Raw genomic sequence first — 21,886 nt, forward strand, 5'->3', positions numbered from 1 at the left:
CTGACACCTAAGTGTCTAGACTTTCCATTGTACATCTGGCTATAAGCCTTTCCCAATGTCGCAGCACTATCACAATGAATAGACATGAGTGCTATAGGTTTAGGCCATAATGGTATCTCATGGATCAAGTTTCTAAGCCATTCTGCTTCTTTACCAGCAGCAGCTAAAGCAACAAACTCAGATTTCATCGTTGAGTTAGTAATACATGTCTGCTTCTTAGAAGCTCATGAAATAGCACCTCCCCCAAGCAAGAACACCCAACCACTCATTGAAGAATGATCTTAAATATTGGTTATCCAACTCGCATCAGAATATCCTTCTATTACCGAAGGAAACCCATTGTAAGATAAACTATAGTCCATAATTTTCTTCAAGTACTTCAGTACCCGCCTGATTGCTTGCCAGTGATGAGTACTAGGATTACTAGTATATCTACTCAGTTTTCCTACTGCAAAATCAATATCCGGCCTTGTACAAGTCATGGCGTACATCAAACAGCCAATCACCTGAGAATACTCAAGTTGTGATACAGCTTCACCTTGATTAGGCATAAACTTCTCACTTGGATCCACAGGGGTACTCACATGAGTACATTCAAAGCAATTGAACTTTTTCAACACCTTCTCAATATAATGAGATTGACAAATCGAAATTCCTTTGCTTTCACGTTTGATCCTAATGCCAAGGATAACGTCAGCATCCCCCATATCTTTCATGGAGAATTTTGATGACAAAAATTCTATTGTTAAATCAACATGACTTTGGTCAGTCCCAAAGATTAACATGTCATCAACATATAGACAAATTATAACTCCTTTACCAGAATCATCAAATTTACTATATACACATTTATCTGCTTGGTTTAATTTAAAACCACTAGATAAAACCACTTTATCAAACTTCTGATGTCATTGCTTAGGTGCTTGTTTCAAACCATATAAGGACTTCACAAGTTTGCACACCTTGCCTTCATTTCCTGGCATGACAAAGCCCTGAGGTTGGTTCTTATAAACCTCCTCATCCAAATCACCATTCAAGAATGCTGTCTTCACATCCATCTGGTGAATAACCAGATTATGAATTGTAGCCAAAGCAATCAGCAGTCTAATAGTAGTGATACGTGCCACAGGAGCATAAGTATCAAAATAGTCAATTCCAGACTTTTGTCTAAAGCCTTGAATGACTAACCTTGCCTTGAACTTTCAATAGTTCCATCCACCTTCATCTTCTTTTTGAAGATCCATTTGCAACCCAAAGGTTTAAAACCAGGAGGTAGATCAGCTAACACCCAAGTGTTATTGCCCATGATGGAATCCATCTCATCATTAATTGCCTCTTTCCAGAATGTAACATCTTGAGACCTCATTGCTTCATCATATGTTTTGGGATCATCATCAACATTGAAACAATACGAATATTGGGTAGAAACATCATCCCTGGAACCTTCAACTAAGTATAGTTGAAAATCTGGTCCAAATGATTTAGGTTTCCTTTCTCTTTTGCTTTTCCGAAGCTCAAGTGACTGATCAACAGCCTTTTCAGAGACTTCATCATTACATCCTTGTTGATTCCATTGTTACTTGGAATCATATTCTTTGGTCTATGTATAGATGAAAATCTATTTTCATCAAAGATTGCATCCCTTGAATCAATCACAGAATTGATTGAGACAAACTCATTAGGCTCTATTACATAGAACCTATATGCCTTGGAATGTTCAACATATCCAACAAATATGCAATCTATACCTCTTTCACCTAAACTTTTCTTCTTGGGATCAGGCAGTCTTACGACCGCCCTACAACCCCATACCTGAAGATAATTCAAGTTAGGTTTCCTTTTATTCCAAAGTTCATAAGGTGTAATCCTGTTTCTTTTGTTAGGAACTCTATTAAGCAAATAACAAGCTGTTAACATAGCTTCCCTCCAAAATCCTTCACTTAAACCCGAATAGGATAACATGGAATTAACCATTTCCTTGAGGACCCTATTCTTCCTTTCAGATATACCATTTTGTTGTGGAGTATAAGGAGCAGTGGTCTCATGGATAATACCAACGGATTGAAAATACGATTGGTCAATGTATTCACCTCCCCTATCCGTTCTGAGTCTTTTAATCAAAGCCTTTTGTGGTAATTCTACTTCAATTTTAAATATTTTAAATTTATCTAATGCTTCATCCTTAGTATGTAACAAATAAACGTAGCAAAACCTAGAAGCATCATCAATAAAAGTCACAAAATATTTCTTGTTCCCTAAAGTAGGAGTAGCATGCAAATCACATAAATCACTATGTATTAATTCCTTCCAAAATTTCAGTATCACGATGTACATTTTGAAATGGTTTCTTAGTGATCTTTGTTAACATACACGTTTTACACTTTTCATTGTTCATGTCAAAGGCCGGTATTAATCCATCTTTAGACATATCTTGCATTCTTTTAAAGTGTACATGTCCTAGTCTAGCATGCCAAAGTGTAGAATTATTTATGCTAGAAGTAGATATAAAAGCAAAATTAACATTCAAGTGATTAATGTTAAGTCTAAACATTCTATTGCATAAATAACCAAAACCAACAAACATACCATGTTTTGACAAAACAAACCTATCATATTCAATCACTTGTTTATAACCACAACAATTTAACACACTACTGGAAACCAAATTTTTCCTTATTTGTGGTACATGTAAAACATCAAACAAACAAACAGTTTTTCCAGAACTAAAACACAAATCCACACTTCCACGTCCATGAACAGAGGTTGTTGACTCATTTTCCATATGAAGAATTGATCTATCAGTCACGAACTCGTAAGTCTTGAACCAAAATCTATCCTTGCATACGTGGGTGGTAGCTCCCGAGTCAACCCACCAAGCGACATCATCATCATGCACAAAATAAGCCTCAGATATATATGAAACATAATAATTCTTATTTGAATTGTTAAATATATTCTGACCTTTTGAGTTGTGGTTGTTTAAACCATTTCCCTGTGACGACCCGGAAATTTCCGACCAAATTTAAACTTAATCTTTATATGATTTCGACACGATAAGCAAAGTCTGTAATGTTGAGTCTCAAAATTTTTGAACTGTGTTCAAGTATTCAATTACCCTTCGACTGTTTCCGGCGATTCACGAACAATTAATTGTAAATAGATATATATGTATTTAAAATATATATATGCATATATATATATAATAATAATTCAAAATATAATATTATATTATTTAGTTATTAGAAATAATTTTGTAAAAATAAAATAATATAAGATAATAAAATCTATTATTAAAATAAATTTATATATATATATATATATATATATATATATATATATATATATATATATAGAATATAAATATTGAATGATTGTAATAACCATTAGTCATTTCGATTGATATTAAACAAGTAAGATGCGAGCTCGCGAGTGTATTAAAACAAATAATGGACGAACCTTTTTAATCACATTTTTCTACACACTTATTGACTAAAATAAATAAATATATTTTTCGATGTGCTTTTATCCGCCACTGATTAACAAAGGAACACGAAATCTAGTCCGGGAGTGAAATCCAAATTAATAATTCATGGTTGCTAATTTATCGCACGTTTTATTAAATAATTATATTATATTACTCTTTGAAATACTGTGTTTAAATGATTGAATTGAATTTACTGTGTTTGATTGGCTATATTATTTATATTGCACGATTTCAAATTCAATTATGTTTATATACTGTTTTCTTTTGATTCTAATGTGTTAAGATATTAATTGTGTTACTATTTATGATTGATAAATTTTAATTTTTGTGTTACTGTGTTTGTTTGTTTTCTATCCACTATCTAAACCATATATGATTAGATTTACACATACACGCATACAAATTAATCACACACTATAACAAGCCACATGTTTCTTTTGCTTTCTGTCTATTACACAAGAAACCAATTATCCATCCACACTTACATTTTTTTTCTTCCTTCTTTGTATAATTGACACAACAAATGAATCACCTTTACCATCCTCTTCATTAAACCGTGAGCACCATCATACACCAAACTCATATCACCACCTCCGGCCATCTTTCACCACCACTCTCTCCTCTATATCTCACTTATGTCCGAGAACCATCATCGGGATGCTACAGCCGCTATTTAACTTGTAAGTGTTACCATTTTCATCTCTTGTTCCTGTAATCCATTTGGTCAAAGAACCATTGCCCAAACCCATCTATTTTGCCTTCTGTTCGATAACAAACACCTCGACTTCTATCAAACACCAATCATTGCCACTACAACACCATTAAACCACCTCCTAACATCTCATGTTTCTATTGAAGTTTGACGAGCCAAGTAAAATCCATTTAGTTAAACCATCTTTGCTTCTATAAAACCAAAATCCTACTTGTTATATTTATTGATCAACCAAACCCAAACACAATCGAAAACCGCCTACAACCACCATTTGGTGACTACCATTTGCAGTTGTAAATCACCTCAAACCATCGACTGTTACTGCTTACTGTTCAATTATTCTACTTCGATCATTATTTCTTCTTTCTTATTACCGCTGCGTTTTACTTTTCAAACAACCACCATCAACCCGTTATTAATACTTGTTAACAGTCGAAAATCATCACTTTCTTGCTCCCCATGACCAACGAAACCCATTGGTTTACCTCCTGCTAACTTTCTGGTTCAATTCGACACCATGACCATCTTAGAACAATCCTTTTGATCAACATCTAAGAACCACATCAACCACCACCACAGCTACGCTATTACTTGTATCTGTTTCTATTCGAAATTCCGCCAATTGCTATTATATTTTTTCTTCGTGAATCTGATCAAACCGCCACCTCTTTATTCTTCTTTTCTTCTTTCTTTTCGATCAAGTACTGCTGCAACCTGTCTATTGTAGTTCTCTATTCGGCTGTAGCATCATTACGCTACAAAACCTGTTAAACGTTGTTGTCTTTCTGTTACTGCACGTCTTGTTTCCTCTTTTTTTTTATATGGCCGACAGGAAAATATGATAACACCACTTGTTGGACTTTATATTGATTGAGATGTTGGGCCATAATAAACGTACATGGTTGGCTATTTAGTGGTAATATAAAAAGAAAAATAAATTGCAACTTGCCTCTTGGTGTTTGTGTATATTTTTTTTTTTGCCGAAACCCTATTGTACCATATATATAATTTCAACTGGATCATTTAATCTCCTGCTGGATTGGGCTACTAGTGGACCAGTTAGATTCAAAATGGACTTACATATTTGGACTGTTTCATTGGACCAGTTAGTATTATCATTATCATTAATAAGAATTATTATTATTAATATATCATTATTGATAATATTAAAATATTTTAATGAAACACATAAGTTATAAAATGATATCACTAGTAAATACGTATATAAATCTGTTTGATTACAATTAGAGATGTTAATATATATACTTGATATAGGTTCGTGATTTCGAGGCCAACCCTGCATTATTCAGTTTCGTCATATGTATTTTTACTACAAAATACAGTATAGTGAGTTTCATTTGCTCCATTTTTAAATGCTTTTGCAATATATATTTTTGGATTGAGAATACATGCGATGCTTTTATAAATGTTTTACGAAATAGACACAAGTAATCGAAACTACATTCTATGGTTGAATTGTTATACCGGATATCGCCCTTTTTGAACTTGGTAGCCTAAGAATTGGTGTTTATTATAATTGCCACCAATTGACGCGAATCCTAAAGATAGATCTATGGTCCTTGACAAGCCCCAGTCAGAGAATTTGAACTGCTTTAGTACTTCGATGTTTATATGTTTGGGGATATTCTAGATGCATTTTGTTAATGTCGGTTACCAGGTGTTCAATCCATATGAATGATTTTTAAACACTTGCGAGTGTATGATTATTGAATAAAGGAAATCTTGTGGTCTATTAAAATAATGGAAATGATTGATTATAATAAACTAATGAACTCACCAACCTTTTAGTTGACACTTGAAAGCATGTTTATTCTCAGGTTTGAAAGAAATCTTCCGCTGTGCATTTGTTCATTTTAGAGATATTACTTGGTGTCATTCATAACATATTTCAAAAAACGTTGCATTCGAGTCGTTGAGTTCATCAAGATTATTATTAAGACAATTATAGTTGGATATTTTATGAAATGGTATGCATGCCGTCAACTTTAGATGAAATGAAAGTTTGTATTTTAAAAACGAATGCAATATTTGTAAAATGTATCATATAGAGGTCAAGTACCTCACGATGTAACCAAATGTAATGTATTCGTCCAGATGGATTAGGACGGGTCTCTACAGGTGGTATCAGAGCGGTGGTCTTAGTGAACCAGGTCTTGCATTAGTGTGTCTAACTGATAGTTGTTTAGACGCATTAGTGAGTCTGGACTTCGACCGTGTCTGCATGTCAAAAGTTTTGCTTATCATTTAGTGTCGAAAATTACCTACTTATCTTCCTTAGGAAATTACCTGCTTATCATTCTTAGTCTAGACATATCTTACTGCATTGATTGCCTGAATAGTGTATAGACAAAATTCATATCTTAGCGTATCTGCTAATTTATATCTTAGCGTATCTATTACGGTAAACTTTGCCTGATATCTTTCGTAAATTTCTTCGTAATTTAAGATCCTGGTACTATATATATATATATATATATATATATATATATATATATATATATATATATATATATATATATATATATATATATATACACACATTATGCATTGAGAATACCATCCAACTATCATTTGCTGTCACTAAACTTTTCATACCAAAAATCTTTTCTGTGATCGCGTAAGATGGCCTCTACGAATCGACCAAGTTCATCTGACTCCGAAGATAGCGTGATGGGAGCGCACCAACCGATTAACTACCGTGATTACTGGAGAAAATGGGGGTGGGTTCGCGACATACTCACCTTATGGAGAAGGGAAGAAGGTACTCCATATCATGAGCCGAATCTACCGCCTAACATCGGAGTACTCGATCCACTCACCGGTGAACCAGTTCGCAACACCGTTTATACCCTTTTTGCGAGGATTTTTTGTCTTGAGGCTACCATTAACGGAACTAGAGGAGATATCCAACCTCTACCTCACACCAATAACCAACCGGGGTTAGTAGAAGAAGTTAAAGAACTCCGAGCTCGAGTGTTAACCTTAGAGAGAACGGTACACAATTTACAAGCACCAGCAGTATCATCAACACCAGTAACAGCACCAACCTCAGCACCAATAGCACTTGTACCACCGACAGCAACATCCACATCACCAGCCTCGACATCACCATCTGTACCGCGAGCATAATCTTCGTTCTACCTATCGATCTCTCTACTTTATCTTTGTTCTACATATCAACCTACATCGATTATCTTCGTTCTGCATGGCGATTATGTAATCTCTAAAGTCTTAAAGATTATATATTCTCGTTCTAACGGTAAATCAAATAAGATTAATATTTTATTGAGTCATTAAATCCATGATTACATCTGAAGAAGATATATATGTAAGTATATTTTCATAAAGATTGTAATTAAAAATTCTTCTGTACAAATTATTAATGATGAGAATATTTTAACGGGTAGGTAATACCCTAGAAATATTTAGATCTCACATTAACATGTTACTCTGTACATTCTTCAATTCCGATTCAACAGTCATTTACTATTCTATATACAACCACAGATATACGTATCTGTTCATCGCAGAATAACCATTTTCATTCAAATTCAATTTCATATACAAATTTTTGCCGATCAGAATCCAAGTCAAGATTTGACAAGTGGCATAAGGAAGAAAATAATGAATAAAATAAAATTGATTAGAAACCAATTAATTAACTATGTAATTTTTTTCATCATCTTCTAATCTTAAATATTAAAATTTTAAGATTATATATCGGACTGTTGGACTACTAACATTGGATTACTAACATTGGACAATTACAACGTATTAAAATATTGATTATAACATATGAAACTAAACATTTCTTCAAGTTTGACACTTGATTTAATCTTGCACATCCTTTGTAACTTGATTTCATCTTAAATATCCTTCGTATCTTGACGATTACAATCAGCGTTTAATCATCTAAAAACACAATTCTCCTGAAACCACCTCGGATTGATAACCGACGATTCAGATATGGCTGCATTAAATGCAGAGGAAACAGTAAAATTGTAGATGGCCTAAATGGCCAAGAGTTTGATGATAAAGAATGGAGTGTTGGGAACGCTCGATAGAAAATTTGGTACTGAAAAACGGATTAAGCGAACCATGAAGGAGACCAAGGACAGATACAAGGACCAAACCCTGTATTCCAAGAATCCAGATAATTATGTATCCGATGAAAACTTTGGAGAATATCTTGCTCCGAAGTCATGTTAAAATCTTGCGAAAAAATTTTCTTCATCAACTTTTGAACATAGAAATTCAAAAATATCATCATAAATATCTTCGATATTTCTGAGAATATTTTCATAGATATTCTTGTTCGAAATTATATACCTCTTCGTGCTATCTGTATTACATCAGATTGAAAACTATTTTAGTTTTCAATATTCTGTAACATCTAAGTATAAATTATGAATGAATTCTGGAGAAGTGTTAAGAATTTGAGCATGAGATAGTATAATATAATGACATTTGGCCAACGTGATTATATTACAGTAAGTCATGCTGAATTTCTAATGGAACAGATAATGGTTCACAGATTATACCATCATCATGTGTCATGTTACATAACTCTTTCATTCTACTTAACCTCTGAACAAATCAAGAAAATATATTCTTGATAGTTCTATCTTCTGTAATTCTGGTAATTTAACAAATCAAATCGTGCTATTACGTTCCTTCCTGCTTAGAACATTTTAATCAATCGAAACTTTATACCTACGAATTCCGGACCATTATTCGCTTGACTTGAAGTCGGGAAGAGGGAACAAAAGCATGAAGCTTCAAAATGTAAGGGAAAATATAAAGACCAACAACCACACATGAATTACAAACTGTGTATATCAATGCGTATAGCAATATAAAGACACAGGAGAATGAAAATACTATAACCCCAAGGTAATAGTAGAAGTGAATAGATTCCTCCAGCGGTAAGTGGAAAAGAAGAATGATAAATGCGATAGTTAGGAAAATATCAAGAATCAGAACTGGATGGAGCATGTCCACAATATTTTTGGAAGTATGAATGGGGAAGAAAGTATAGGAATGGTGGAAAATAATGTAACGGAAGAGGTTCATTTATATTGGAAATATCAGACAGAACAATCGAGACAGATGACCGCATTTAATCAAAGAGGTCTTAATTTCCTTATTCATCGAAGAATCAGATCTTATTCAGATTTCAAAGATTTCTTTAAATTCCTTGAATTCTGGAAAATTCAACCGTGACTATGTCAGAAGTTATGATAAAACTTTATATTCACATTTCACTATTTTGTGACAGCTTCACTCGTACGCTTCAGATAATCGAATTGTTTTATCTATATTAATCAATAATGATAAAACTCTATTTATCAACTCATATTCGTCATGAAAACATCTTTATTGTTAGCCATGACAACCACACTCAAATTTCGGGACGAAATTTCTTTAACGGGTAGGTACTGTGACGATCCAGAAATTTCCGACCAAATTTAAACTTAATCTTTATATGATTTCGACACGATAAGAAAAGTCTGTAATGTTGAGTCTCAAAATTTTTGAACTGTGTTCAAGTATTCAATTACCCTTCGACTGTTTTCGACGATTCACGAACAATTAATTGGAAATAGATATATATGTATTTAAAATATATATATATACATATACATATACATATATATATATATATATATATATATATATATATATATATATATATATATAATAATAATTTGAAATATAATATTATATTATTTAGTTATTAGAAATAATTTTGTAAAGATAAAATAATATAAGATAATAAAATCTATTATTAAAATAAATTTATATATATATATATATATATACATATATATATATATATATATATAAATAATACATAGAATATAAATATTGAATGATTGTAATAACCATTAGTCATTTCGATTGATATTAAACAAGTAAGATGCGAGCTCGCGAATGTATTAAAACAAATAATGGACGAACCTTTTTAATCACATTTTTCTACACACTTATTGACTAAAATAAATAAATATATTTTTCGATGTGCTTTTATCCGCCACTGATTAACAAAGGAACACGAAATCTAGTCCGGGAGTGAAATCCAAATTAATAATTCATGGTTGCTAATTTATCGCACGTTTTATTAAATAATTATATTATATTACTCTTTGAAATACTGTGTTTAATTGATTGAATTGGATTTACTGTGTTTGATTGGCTATATTATTTATATTGCACAATTCCGAATTCAATTATGTTTATATACTGTTTTCTTTTGATTCTAATGTGTTAAGATATTAATTGTGTTACTATTTATGATTGATAAATTTTAATTTTTGTGTTACTGTGTTTATTTGTTTTCTATCCACTATCTAAACCATATATGATTAGATTTACACATACACGCATACAAATTAATCACACACTATTACAAGCCACATGTTTCTTTTGCTTTCTGTCTATTACACAAGAAACCAATTATCCATCCACACTTACATTTTTTTTCTTCCTTCTTTGTATAATTGACACAACAAATGAATCACCTTTACCATCCTCTTCATTAAATCGTGAGCACCATCATACACCAAACTCATATCACCACCTCCGGCCATCTTTCACCACCACTCTCTCCTCTATATCTCACTTATGTCCGAGAACCATCATCGGGCTGCTACAGCCGCTATTTAACTTGTAAGTGTTACCATTTTCATCTCTTGTTCCTGTAATCCATTTGGTCAAAGAACCATTGCCCAAACCCATCTATTTTGCCTTCTGTTCGATAACAAACACCTCGACTTCTATCAAACACCAATCATTGCCACTACAACACCATTAAGCCACCTCCTAACATCTCATGTTTCTATTGAAGTTTGACGAGCCAAGTAAAATCCATTTAGTTAAACCATCTTTGCTTCTATAAAACCAAAATCCTACTTGTTATATTTATTGATCAACCAAACCCAAATATAATCGAAAACCGCCTACAACCACCATTTGGTGACTTCCGTTTGCAGTTGTAAATCACCTCAAACCATCGACCGTTACTGCTTACTGTTCAATTGTTCTACTTCGATCATTGTTTCTTCTTTCTTATTACCGCTGCGTTTTACTTTTCAAACAACCACCATCAACCCATTATTAATACTTGTTAACAGTCGAAAATCATCACTTTCTTGCTCCCCATAACCAACGAAACCTATTGGTTTACCTCCTGCTAACTTTCTGGTTCAATTCGACACCATGACCATCTTAGAACAATCCTTTTGATCAACATCAAAGAACCACATCAACCACCACCACAGCTACGCTGTTACTTGTATCTGTTTCTATTCGAAATTTCGCCAATTATTATTATATTTTTTTCTTCGTGAATCTGATGAAACCGCCACCTCTTTATTCTTATTTTCTTCTTTCTTTTCGATCAAGTACTGCTGCAACCTGTCTGTTGTAGTTCTCTATTCTGCTGTAGCATCATTATGCTACAAAACCTGTTAAACGTTGCTGTCTTTCTGTTACTGCACGTCTTGTTTCCTCTTTTTTTTTTATATGGCCGACAGGAAAATATGATAACAGCACTTGTTGGACTTTATATTGATTGAGATGTTGGGCCATAATAAACGTACATGGTTGGCTATTTAGTGGTAATATAAAAAGAAAAAGAAACTGCAACTTGCCTCTTGGTGTTTGTGTATATTTTTTTTTGCCGAAACCCTATTGCACCATATATATAATTTCAACTGGATCATTTAATCTCCTGCTGGATTGGGCTGCTAGTGGACCAGTTAGATTCGAAATGGACTTACATATTTGGACTGTTTCATTGGACCAGTTAGTATTATCATTATCATTAATAAGAATTATTATTATTAATATATCATTATTGATAATATTAAAATATTTTAATGAAACACATAAGTTATAAAATGATATCACTAGTAAATACGTATATAAATCTGTTTGATTACAATTAGAGATGTTAATATATATACTTGATATAGGTTCGTGAATCCGAGGCCAATCCTGCATTGTTCAGTTTCGTCATATGTATTTTTACTACAAAATACAGTATAGTGAGTTTCATTTGCTCCCTTTTTAAATGCTTTTGCAATATATATTTTTGAGACTGAGAATACATGCGCTGCTTTTATAAATGTTTTACGAATTAGACACAAGTAATCAAAACTACATTCTATGGTTGAATTGTTATACCGGATATCGCCCTTGTTGAACTTGGTAGCCTAAGAATTGGTATTCATTATAATTACCACCAATTGACGCAAATCCTAAAGATAGATCTATGGGCCTTGACAAGCCCCAGTCAGAGAATTTGAACTGCTTTAGTACTTCGATGTTTATATGTTTGGAGATATTCTAGATGCATTTTGTTAATGTCAGTTACCAGGTGTTCAATCCATATGAATGATTTTTAAACACTTGCGAGTGTATGATTATTGAATAAAGGAAATCTTGTGGTCTATTAAAATAATGGAAATGATTGATTATGATAAACTAATGAACTCACCAATCTTTTGGTTAATACTTGAAAGCATGTTTATTCTCAGGTTTGAAAGAAATCTTCCGCTGTGCATTTGTTCATTTTAGAGATATTACTTGGAGTCATTTATGACATATTTCAAAAAACGTTGCATTTGAGTCGTTGAGTTCATCAAGATTATTATTAAGACAATTATAGTTGGATATTTTATGAAATGGTATGCATGCTGATAATGCTAAAAATGAACATATATTTCATAGCATTATCCCTCAAGAAAGACAAGCTTTTAGTTGCAATTGTTCTATTTACAAGTGATATTCGTTTAAATAATAAAAAGTGAAGACAAAAGAGAGATTCGACAAATTGAAGACGCAAACGACCAAAAAGCTCAAAAGTACAAAATACAATCAAAGTGGTTCCAATTGTTGATAAGAAACGTCTCAAAATTACAAGAGTACAATACGCAAAACGCAAAGTACAAGATATTAAATTATACGCAAGGACGTTCCAAAATCCGGAACCGGGACCAAAGTCAACTCTCAACGCTCGACGCAACGGACTAAAAATTACAAGTCAACTATGCACACGAATATAATATAATATTTAAATAATTCTTAAAATTATTTATATATTATATATATTATTATAAACCGTCGGCAAGCAAAGAAACAAAGTCTTGTGAGCTGGAAAAAGGGGCCATGCGATCGCATGGCCTGGAAGGCAAAAAGCCATGCGATCGCATGGCAGTAGGTGACAGCCCACATTGCTATATATTCGCGTGTTTTGGTTCAATATCCATCATCTTTTTCTCTTCTCATTCATACGTAAAGATATATATATATATATATATATATATATATATATATATATATATATATATATTATATTTTAACTTTAATTTTAATTTTAAATTCTAATAATAAGGGTATGTTAGCGAATGTTGTAAGGGTGTAAGTCGAAATTCTGTCCGTGTAACGCTACGCTATTTTTAATCACTGTAAGTTATGGTTAATGTTATTTTTAAATTAATGTCTCGTAGCTAAGTTATTATTTTGCTTATTTAATGCCGAAGTAATCATGATGTTGGGCTAAAAATATTAAGATTGGGTAATTGGGCTTTGGACCATAATTGGGGTTTGAATAAAAGAACGACACTTGTGGAAATTAGACTATGGGCTATTAATTGGCTTTATATTAACTAAACGACACCTCGTTAATTTAATATATAGACTTATAATTTGACGTATTTATATATAACCACATACGCTTGACTAGGTACGGTGGGCGGGATATCTATAAATACCAATAATTGTTCATTTTACCGGACACGGAACTGGATTAATAGTTAATAGACTTGTTGAAACAGGGGTGGATTACATTCAAGGGTAATTGGTGTAATTGTTAACAAAGTAGTAAAACCTTGGTTTACACGCAGTCGATAACCTGGTGTATTCATTAAACAAAGTATTAAGACCTTGTTACAATTCGAATCCCCAATTAGTTGAAATATTTGACTTCGGGAATAAGAATAATTTGACGAAGACTTTCGCACTTTATGATTATGACTGATGGACTATTATGGACAAATCCGTATGGACATATCGAATAATCCAGGACAAAGGACAATTAACCCATGGGAATAAACTAAAAATCGACACGTCAACCATCATGATTACGGAAGTTTAAATAAGCATAATTCCTTTATTTCATATTTAATTTCCTTTATTTTATATTTAATTGCACTTTTAATTATCACACTTTTATTTATTGTCATTGTATTTAATTGCACTTTTAATTATCGTACTCTTTAATTGTTGTACTTTTTATTTATCGCATTTTTATTTATCGCAATTTCATTATCGTTATTTACTTTACTCTTTAAATTAAGTCTTTTATTTATTTAATATTTTACATTAGATTTTAACTGCGACTAAAGTTTTAAAATCGACAAATCGGTCATTAAACAGTAAAAACCCCCCTTTTATAATAATAATATTACTTATATATATATTTGTATTTTTATAAGTTAAAACTAATATAGCGTTAAGCTTGTTTAATTTTCCCTGTGGAACGAACCGGACTTACTAAAAACTACACTACTGTACGATTAGGTACACTGCCTATAAGTGTTGTAGCAAGATTTAGGTATATCCATTCTATAAATAAATAAATATCTTGTGTAAAATTGTATCATATTTAATATTCTTTCGTTGTTAAAATAATACTATTTCCTAGTACACCTCGCACACATCAAGTATTTTTGGCGCCGCTGCCGGGGAAATTCTTGCTTAAACGCCGGAAGCGCAACGCTATAAAAAAAAGATTTTTATTAATTTTTAGTTTCCTTTTATAAAAATACGCTTTTGTAAAAATACGTTTTAAATATACGAAAATATAAAAAGAAAAACCAAAATATAAATATTTTTAATAGTTTGTTAAATATATATATATATATATATATAAAACTATAAAGTTTCTTTATTTTTATTTTGTAAAAATATAAGTTTTATTTAATTTATATAAATATATTATATATATATAAATCAGAAAACAGAAAAAAAAATAATAAAAATTACCCGAGGCCCGGTACTGTAGCAGCCCGTAACCTGGCCCGAAACCCTAGCTCATGCGATCGCATGAGCTCGAAGGCAAAACTTCATGCGATCGCATGAAGCTGTCTGACACGCCACAGTTAACCCTAATTCAGCATTAATTACGGTGTATTAATTATTATTATTATTAAAACCCTAATTAGGTTATATTTATTTAATTATTTAGTTTAGTTTTTAGTTTTAATTTGTTTTAGTTAGTTTAATTAGTTTAATTAAATTATAAAATTAATAGTTTTATAAAATAAATAATATAAAAATAATATTTTTATAAAATTGTACTTTTTACAACTTTAAGTTTATTTTTATATTTTGTATCTTTTTATTTATTTTTAGCGTAATATTTGTATTTTTCGCTCGTACTTAGTTTTAAACTTAGTATTTTGCCATAGTTATTTTTATTTCTAAATTTTTAGGCTTTGCCGTAAAATCCCTTAAGTGCTTTTTCTTTAGACTAAGATTTAAGTGCTTTAGAATTTTGCGACGCCGTTTTTTAGTACTTTTTAAGTTATTGCCATTTTGGATATAGTATTCCTTTTAAGATTTAATATTTTTAGACGCAACTTTTAATTCTTAGTTTTTAGTTCCTTTTTAAGTATCGACGCGCTACGTTCTTTTTATTATTTTTCGACATTTTTCAACGCGCTCTTTTTCTTTCTTATTTCTTGCCGCTCTAGTTTTTAGGACTTAGATTTTTTTTCTATTTCTTATCTAAAATTTCTTTAAATTTAAACGAAAAATTATTTTAAGCGGTTAAATTGATAGACATCAAAATTTTCTGGTTCGTAGTAATAGTTGGATTTGTACGTGGACCGGGTTATTGGAGCCAAACAGTACTCAATTATATTGAGACCAAACGAATCCTGCCCCTCTGCTGCATCTTTTGGCTATTCGAAACGTGGACAAAATCAGAAAAGTCTATTAATTTGATAACTTATATAATTTTTCTTATTTTTATAACTAATAGGATATTCAGTGAATGCACCGAGCAAAACGTTCACCACTTTTTGTACGTTCACCACCTGTAACTCGATTAAGACATCTAGCAAATATTGTCGCCGTTGATTTTTCTTTAGAATCGTCATCCAGTCAACCAAGTACTCCAATTCAAATTTCCGATAATCCATTTTTTGAACCCGACCTCACAATTGAGAATCCGGAGAATATTCAGGGACAATTCATAGATCCTGAACCATTAATCTTTCCTCCAGAACCACCAATTATTCAAACAGAGATTGTTGAGGAACCAATCATTAAATTAGAATCCTCTAGTGATTCAGATTCAACAAATTCAATCATGGAAAATCTGGAACCTCTAAGTATGGAAGACCGAATGAAAGCTAAAAGCACTGGCCAAGGTCACGTAATTACTCAACCTGACATTAATGCGCCAGATTATGAAATCAAAGGACAAATCCTACACATGGTAACTAATCAATGCCAATTTAGTGGTGCGCCGAAGGAAGATCCAAATGAACATCTTCGTACCTTTAATAGGATCTGTACACTATTTAAAATCCGAGAAGTGGAGGATGAACAGATATATCTCATGTTATTTCCCTGGACTTTAAAGGGAGAAGCCAAAGATTGGTTAGAATCGTTACCTGAAAGGACGATTGATACATGGGACGTTTTAGTTGAAAAATTTCTTAAACAATTCTTTCCGGCATCTAAAGCCGCAAGAAATTGTTACGTTCACACAAAAGCCAAATGAAACTCTATATGAGGCGTGGACAAGATTTGGAAAGTTATTAAGAGGATGTCCGCAACATGGTTTAGACACCTGTCAAATAGTACAAATATTCTACCAAGGATGTGACACCACTACAAGAAAAGACATAGATATAGCAGCTGGTGGTTCAATTATGAAGAAAACCGCAACTGACGCTTACAAAATTATTGATAACACTGCTTCCCACTCACATGAGTGGCACCAAGAAAAAGATATCGTTAGATCATCTAAAGCAGCTAGAGCCGATTCTAGCCATGACTTAGATTCCATTTCCACAAAGATAGATGCTGTCGAGAGACGAATGGAAAAGATGACTAAGGATATTCACTCAATAAGAATTAGTTGTGAGCAGTGTGGAGGACCACATTTGACAAAAGATTGTCTCAGTATTGAACTAACAATGGAACAAAGAGAGAATGTTTCATACATAAACCAAAGGCCTGGAAATAATTATCAGAATAATTATCAACCGCCAAGACCGATCTACAATCAAAACTAGAATTATAACTGAAATATTCCATACAACAACCAACAAGGTCCTAGCAATCAACAAGTATCCAATAATACTTACAACCAGCAAAGACCTAATTTTCAAAACAAACCACCACAAACCGATGATAAAAAGTCAAATTTAGAAGACATGATGTCGAAGCTAGTTGAATCTCAAACGCAGTTTTTCACATCTCAGAAACAAACCAATGAACAAAATGCTCAGGCATTTAGAAATCAACAAGCTTCTATTCAAAATTTGGAACAAGAAGTAAGCAACCTAGCAAGGTTAATAGGTGAAAGAAAACCGGGAAGTCTACCTAGTGATAAAAATGCTAACCCCGGGAATGAAACAGCTAAAGCCATTACGACAAGAAGTGGTATTACACTTAAACCACCTGAAATACCTGTAATTTCTGATGAAGCTATTCCTACTCCACAAGAACCACAATCTGAACAAGATAAGGAAAAAGAACCGGTAGTTGAAAAGGTTAATGAAGATAGCACAGTTAAGGCTAAACCTTATGTTAAACCATACCAACCACCACTTCCTTACCCGAGTAAAATGAGAAAAGATAGACTTGAAGCCGAGCAATCCAAATTCTTGGATATGTTTAAACAGATAAATGTCAATCTTCCTTTCATTGATGTGATTTCAGGAATGCCTAGATATGCTAAATTTTTGAAAGATCTAATCACAAATAGAAAGAAAATGGAAGAACTCTCGGCTGTTACTATGAATGCAAATTGTTCTGCAGTGCTGTTGAATAAGATACCAGAAAAATTATCAGATCCAGGAAGTTTCACAATTCCATGTTTTTTGGGTAGTCTTAGTTCAATAGAAGCATTGGCAGACTTAGGTGCTAGTATAAATTTAATGACGTATTCACTATACGCTAAACTAGACCTTGGAGAATTGAAACCAACACGAATAAGCATACAACTAGCCGATCGATCAGTAAAATATCCTAGAGGGATAATGGAGAACATGCTAGTTAAAGTTGGTACTTTAGTATTTCCAGTAGATTTTGTTATTCTGGACATGGAAGAAGATTCTTGAGTACCTCTCATATTAGGAAGACCATTCTTAAACATGGCCAAAGCAATAATAGACGTGTTCGGTAAGAAACTGACCTTAAGTATAGAGGACGAGAGTGTTACCTTTTCAGTTGATCGAGCAATGCAACAACCACAATCTGCAGATGATACATGTTATTATATTCAAACTATAGATTCACATGCAGAATTGTTAGAAGAATTTCCAGAATTACAAGGAACAGGAGAATGTTCTTTAGGAGAAAGAACTGAACCAATTGATGAAACTGAAATGTTAGCTACACTTATGGCTAATGGATATGAACCAACAACAGAAGAAATTCAAATGCTAAAAGAAGAAGACAGATATCGATATAATCATCGATAGAAGAACCACCGACATTAGAGTTAAAGTCACTTCCAAACCATTTGGAATATGCTTATTTACATGGTGAATCTGAATTACCTTTAATAATATCGTCTTCTCTTACTGAAAATGAAAAATCACAACTCATTTCTGTGCTAAAAGCTCATAAACCAGCCATTGCATGGAAGATTCATGATATTAAAGGAATAAGTCCTTCGTATTGCACACATAAAATCCTTATGGAAGAAGGTCATAAAACGTATGTGCAATGCCAACGAAGACTAAATCCTAATATGCAAGATGTTATTAAGAAAGAAATTATTAAACTGCTTGATGCAGGTTTAATTTATCCAATTTCTGATAGTCCATGGGTAAGCCCAGTTCAATGCATGCCTAAGAAGGCTGGCATGACTGTCATCACTAATGAGAAAAATGAGCTTATTCCTACTAGGATGGTAACAGGATGGCGTGTTTGTATTGATTATAGAAAATTAAATGACGCCACCAGAAAAGATCACTTTTCCTTACCTTTCATTGATCAAATGTTGAAAAGATTAGCCAGAAATAGTTACTATTGTTTTCTTGATGGTTTTTCGGATATTTTCAAATTCCAATAGCACCAGAGGATCAAGAGAAAACCACATTCACGTGCCCTTATGGTACTTTTGCTTACAAACGCATGCCATTTGGACTTTGCAACGCCCCTGTAACCTTTCAAAGGTACATGATGGCAATTTTTCACGACATGATAGAAGAATGCATGGAAGTTTTCATGGATGACTTTTCAGTCTTCGGTGATACATTTGAATCATGTCTAGTTAATCTTGAACGAATGCTTATTAGATGCGAACAATCAAATCTAGTACTTAATTGGGAGAAATGCCATTTCATGATTAAAGAAGGCATCGTTCTTGGTTATAAAATTTCAAAGGAAGGAATTGAAGTGGATAGAGCTAAAGTAGATGTAATTGCTAAACTTCCGCATCCCACTAATGTTAGAGGAGTTAGGAGTTTTCTAGGGCATGCCGGTTTTTACCGACGTTTCATAAAAGATTTTTCTAAAATTGCCACTCCTATGAATAAACTCCTAGAAAAGGATGCTCCATTCATCTTTTCAGATGAATGCATCAAATCTTTTAATATTCTTAAAGAAAAACTCACTAATGCGCCGATCATGATAACTCCAAATTGGAATCTACCATTCGAACTAATGTGCGATGCAAGTGATTTTGCAATGGGAGCCGTTTTAGGACAAAGGATTGAAAAACGATTTCAACCTATATATTATGCTAGTAAGACATTACAAGGAGCACAAACGAATTACACAACTACTGAAAAAGAACTCCTTGCTATTGTCTTTGCTTTTGACAAATTTCGTTCATATCTCGTTCTAGCTAAAACAGTGGTCTATACCAACCATTTTGCTCTTAGATACCTATTTTCAAAACAAGATGCTAAACCAAGATTAATCCGTTGGATCTTACTCTTACAAGAGTTTGATATTGAAATCCGAGATAAAAAGGGAGCATAAAATCTCGCCGCTGATCATCTTTCTCGTCTTGAAAATCCCGAATTAGAAGTTCTAAATGAATCGGTCATACAAGACAACTTTCCTGATGAATATCTATTGAAGATAGATTATAATGAAATTTCATGGTTTGCAGACTATGCAAACTACTTAGTATGTGGATTCCTCGAAAAAGAATTATCGTACCAAAAATGAAAGAAATTCTTTAGTGATATAAAACACTATTTCTGAGAAGATCCACATTTGTTTAAAAGTTGTCCCGATAGAATAATACGCCGATGTGTATTCGGAGACGAAGCTAGTCAAATCTTAAACCATTGTCACACAGGACCAACAGGAGGGCATTATGGGCCTCAGCTCACAGCAAGAAAAGTTTACGATGCTGGATTCTATTGGCCTACAATTTTCAAAGACGCACACCTTCTTTGCAAATCCTGTGATGCTTGTCAAAGGGCCGGAAAAATAAGTCAACGTGATGAAATGCCATAAAATGTCATTCAAGTATGTGAAGTATTTGACATTTGGGGTATTGACTTTATGGGTCCATTTCCAAAATCTCATAATAATCGCTACATTCTCATTGCCATTGATTATGTATCTAAATGGGCGGAAGCACAAGCTCTCCCAACTAACGATGCACAAGTTGTAGTCAACTTCTTAAAACATCTTTTTGCAAGGTTCGGAACACCGAAAGCTTTAATAAGTGATCGGGGTACTCATTTTTGTAATAATAAACTTGAGAAAGTTCTCAAAAGATATGGAGTAACTCATAAAATCTCCACCGCTTATCATCCACAGACAAGTGGACAAGTTGAAAATACCAACCGAGTTTTAAAACGTATTCTAGAGAAAACTGTAGGATCAAATCCGAAGGAATGGCCCATTAAATTGGAGGATGCACTCTGGGCTTTTAGAACAGCCTATAAAACTCCAATTGGTACCACACCTTTTAAACTCGTATACGGAAAAGCATGTCATCTTCCAGTAGAAATTGAACACAAAGAATTTTGGGCTTTGAAGACATGTAATCTTGATTTACATGAAGCCGGACGTCTACGATTAAGTCAGCTAAATGAATTAGAAGAATTAAGACATGAAGCATACGAAAATTCGTTAATCTATAAAGAAAGAACGAAGAAATGGCATGATAAAAGAATCAGAAATTCAAAAGAATTTAAAAAAGGAGACAGAGTTCTTCTTTTCAATTCACGATTCAAGCTATTTCCTGGAAAATTGAAATCAAGATGGTCTGGACCATTCATAGTCAAAAGAGTTTTCCCGTACGGAACGATAGAGTTAATAAATTCAAATGGGATTGAATTTAAAGTTAATAGTCACAGAGTTAAACATTACATACATGGTCCGATGGAAGTTGACAATGAAGTCAATCATAATTTCACCACCCAAGAAAACCTTCAAAATGAAAACATAAATAT

Source organism: Rutidosis leptorrhynchoides, chromosome 1 (assembly GCF_046630445.1).
Source record: "Rutidosis leptorrhynchoides isolate AG116_Rl617_1_P2 chromosome 1, CSIRO_AGI_Rlap_v1, whole genome shotgun sequence".
Classification (NCBI taxonomy): Eukaryota; Viridiplantae; Streptophyta; class Magnoliopsida; order Asterales; family Asteraceae; genus Rutidosis; species Rutidosis leptorrhynchoides.